Source organism: Palaemon carinicauda, chromosome 5 (genome assembly GCF_036898095.1).
Source record: "Palaemon carinicauda isolate YSFRI2023 chromosome 5, ASM3689809v2, whole genome shotgun sequence".
In the NCBI taxonomy this organism is placed as follows: Eukaryota; Metazoa; Arthropoda; class Malacostraca; order Decapoda; family Palaemonidae; genus Palaemon; species Palaemon carinicauda.
Genome location: NC_090729.1, coordinates 114393785 through 114398431, shown reverse-complemented (window position 1 = coordinate 114398431; position 4647 = coordinate 114393785).

Genomic DNA, 4647 nt, shown 5'->3' with positions numbered 1-4647 from the left:
TAAAGGTGATAAAGCTTAATTACAGTAATAAGTATAAGCTTAGAAGCTTTACCACCTATCCATAAAGCGATAGAGTGCCCGGGAGGATGACAGAAGTCTTTTTATAGTTTATATATGAAATATCTGTTTTGATGTTACTGTTTTCTAAAATATCTAATTAATTTTTAACTATTTTTCATGTCGTTTATTTATTTCTTTATTTCCTTTCCTCACTGGGCTAGTTCTCCCTATTGGAGCCCTTGGGCTTATAGCATTTTGGTTTTCCAACTAGGGTTGTAGATTAGCCAATAATAATAATAATAATAATAATAATAATAATAATAATAAACTTATTTTGCGGAGTGAGCAGTTAGAAACCAGAAGTTAAGAACAACAATGCATTTGCAAACTGCCAGTAGACGGATTGGAGTTTACTATTATTATTATTTGCTAGGCCACAACCCTAGTTGGGAAAGCAGGATGCTATAAGCCCGGGGCCTCCAACAGGGAAAATAGCCCAGTGAGGAAAGGAAACAAGGAAAAATAAAATATTCTAAGAACAGTAACAACAAAAAATAAATACTTCCTATATAAACTTGGAAAAACTTTAACAAAACAAGAGGATGAGAAATTAGAATAGTGTGCCCGAGTGTACCCTCAAGCAAGAGAACTCTAGCCCTAGACCATGGAAGATACTACCGCTAGAGAGTTATGGGTCATTTGACTAGCCAGACAGTGCTACATTACATTGGCTCATTCTCTCTGGTTACGGTTCCTTTTCCTTTCGCCTACACATACACAGAATGGTCTGGCCTATTCTTTACATATTGTTTCCTTTCCTCACTAGGGTTTTTTCCCTCTTGGAGCCCCTGGGCTTATAGCATCCTGCTTTTCCAACTAGGGTTGTAGCTTAGCAAGTAATAATAATAATAATAATAATAATAATAATAATAATAATAATAATAATAATAATGCGTTCCTATTTTCTTTTTTTCAGCTTTGAAAATTTCACTGGAATGTACTTTGCTTGTACTGTGGTGCAAGTGGTGTTAGTTCGTTCGTCTTAGATTGACCTCATCCTTAAATTAAGGTGGCCATGGGCTTTTGCATTGGCAACCCATAAGTAATTATTATTATTATTATTGCATTATTATTACTATTATTATTATTGTTATAATTATTATTATTATTATTGTTATTATCAATATTGTTATTGTATTATTATTAGGCCTATCATTCTTATTATTACTATTGTTATTATCATTATTATGATTATGACTATCATCATTATTATTATTATTATCATCGTCATCCTCATTATTATTGTTACTATTATTATTATTATCATTATTACTGCTTTTATGTGTAAAATTTTCACATCCGTGCCATGTTATCTTCATCCTTACTTCTGCAATTCTTCTTCGGAGCTAACATGATTAATATCATCTTCTTTGGAATAATAGCGAACTTCATGTAAAACTTTCATTTCCAGTTATAAATTTCAACCTTTTTTATGCTCTGTCTCTTAATCTAATTTGGCAAATTACCATTTTATTTCTTTCTTGGGCTCTCGCTTTCTAAATTTCTTGCCTCTTTTGCTTTCATTTCATCAGTTTTTTTTTTAAATATTCCTTATAAACCTTTTGACCATCAATCTCAACACGCTTCCTTAATCTTATTTTTCATTCTCTTTAAATATTTATATTTTTCATAATCTGATGTCATTATGTGAAAATTCTCTCATTTTTATACTCGATTTTGTTATCTAATGGTCATATGTCTATCTCTTATTATTAAACTGGTATTATAACTTGTAAAATAAGAAAAAAAAAACTTTTATTGTAACCAGGTTTCTTAACGCCTTTATTTTATTTTGTAGTATCCCCCCCCCCCCCTAGATGCTATATGTACAATATATGTAAATACTATTATTGGCAAATTAACTCGTTTCTGTGCCATTTAAATAACGGATAAAAGCATTATCCATAATCGTTGTCTTTGTTCAAAGTGCCACGTCAAGGACATGACCTTGACTTTCATTATTCGAAAAGGGGCTGGGAGAGTAAATATTTAGGATCCGCCATCTTACCCTTCCCGGATTTTACAAACAACAAACCGAGTATATGACACGTTTATAAGAACGATTATTTCAAGCGTTATTTTACGTGAATATTTGTGCATTGAATAATCAAATATACAAATATTTGTATGTAGGCTATCTACGAGTATTCTTATGATTGTAATGTGAATGTAGGCCTATATGTACTTTACTTACTTTGGCCGTTTGGCGGCTGTTTTTCCGGTCCTAAACAGCAGGGGAACCCTATTCTCTACGGGACCTCCACTGTCATTTTATTTTGTTCGTTCATAATTAATTTTTCTTCATGATAATCATCTCAATGAGTTCGCTGAATTCGTCAAAGATGCTGGCATTTCTTTTCGGTTTGTAAACTGTTACAATGGATATTCTTTTTTTCTTCTTCTTCTTCTTTTTGCGTAAAGTTTATTTCTATACATTAAAATCTTGTTATACTAGTTCTTTTTAACATTTTGAGATTTGAATAACTTTTTTATGAATGAAGAGCCCGACACGCCCACCAGACCTATCCTCTCTCGAAATGTGAAAAGTGATCGTGGTATGGTGTCATTTCAGTGACCTTAGCCTTGTCAAAGTTATTTAACCGTGTTTCAGATAATGCTGGAATGTCCAAATATTTGCCGTTTATCAATTCTCGAATTTGAATAGTTTTATGACCCACATATTGTATATTTACATAACCACAGTTTATGACGTCCTTAGTATCCAAGATCAGTATTTTCTGCTAGTATTCTCAATTCAAAGTCAAAAGCTTTGCAATTTCTTGAATTTACTATGTGGTCATTTGGTTTGTTTAACTTTGACCAATTAATACACTTTAACATTAGCGAATTACACTCCCTGGTGGAATGATTTCCTTAACATTTCCCGCTGAATATATAATCATTCTTAGACTTGCAATCTTTTTTCAAGATGTCCATACCTCTTTTTATAGTTTATATATGAAATATCTGTTTTGATGTTACTGTTTTCTAAAATATCTAATTAATTGTTAACTATTTTTCATGTCGTTTATTTATTTCCTTTCCTCACTGGGCTAGTTCTCCCTATTGGAGCCCTTGAGCTTATAGCATTTTGGTTTTCCAACTAGGGTTGTAGATTAGCCAATAATAATAATAATAATAATAATAATAATAATAAACTTATTTTGCGGAGTGAGCAGTTAGAAACCAGAAGTTAAGAACAACAATGCATTTGCAAACTGCCAGTAGACGGATTGGAGTTTACTATTATTATTATTTGCTAGGCCACAACCCTAGTTGGGAAAGCAGGATGTTATAAGCCCGGGGCCTCCAACAGGGAAAATAGCCCAGTGAGGAAAGGAAACAAGGAAAAATAAAATATTCTAAGAACAGTAACAACAAAAAATAAATACTTCCTATATAAACTGGGAAAAACTTTAACAAAACAAGAGGATGAGAAATTAGAATAGTGTGCCCGAGTGTACCCTCAAGCAAGAAAACTCTAGCCCTAGACCATGGAAGATACTACCGCTAGAGTTATGGGTCATTTGACTAGCCAGACAGTGCTACATTACATTGGCTCATTCTCTCTGGTTACGGTTCCTTTTCCTTTCGCCTACACATACACAGAATATTCTGGCCTATTCTTTACATATTTTTTCCCTTCCTCACTGGGCTATTTTCCCTGTTGGAGCCCCTGGACTTATAGTATCCTGCTTTTCCAACTAGGGTTGTAGCTTAGCAAGTAATAATAATAATAATAATAATGCGTTCCTATTTTCTTTTTTTTTCAGCTTTGAAAATTTCACTGGAAAGTGCTTTGCTTGTACTGTGGTGCAAGTGGTGTTAGTTCGTTCGTCTTAGATTGACCTCAACCTTAAATTAAGATGGCCATGGGCTTTTGCATTGGCAACCCATAAGTAATTATTATTATTATTATCATTATTATATTAGGCCTATCATTATTATAATTATCATCATTATTACTATTATTATTATTACTGCTTATATGTGTGAAATGTTATCTTCATCCCTACTTCTGTAATTCTTCTTCAGAGCTAACATGATTAATATCATCTTCTTTAGAATAATAGCAAAACTTTCATTTCCATTTATAAATTTCAACTTTTAATTGTCATTTGTGCTCTGTCTCTTAATCTAATTTGGCAAATTACCATTTTATTTCTTTCTTGGGCTCTTGTTTTCTAAATTTCTTGCCTCTTTTACTTTAATTTCATCAGTTTTTTTTTATATATTCCTTATAAACCTTTTGACCAACAATCTCAACACGCTTCCTTAACTTCATTTTCCATTCTCTTTAAATATTTATATTTTTCATAATCTGATGTCATTATGTGAAAATTCTCTCATTTTTATACTCGATTTCGTTATCTAATGGTCATATGTCTATCTCATTATTAAAATGGTATTATAACTTGTAAAATATAAGAAAAAAAACTTTTATTGTAACCAGGTTTCTTAACGCCTTTATTTTATTTTATAGTATCCTCCCCCTAGATCCTATAAATATATGTAAGTACTATTATTGACTAATTAACTCGTTTCTGTGCCATTTTAATAACGGATAAAAGCATTATCCATAATCGT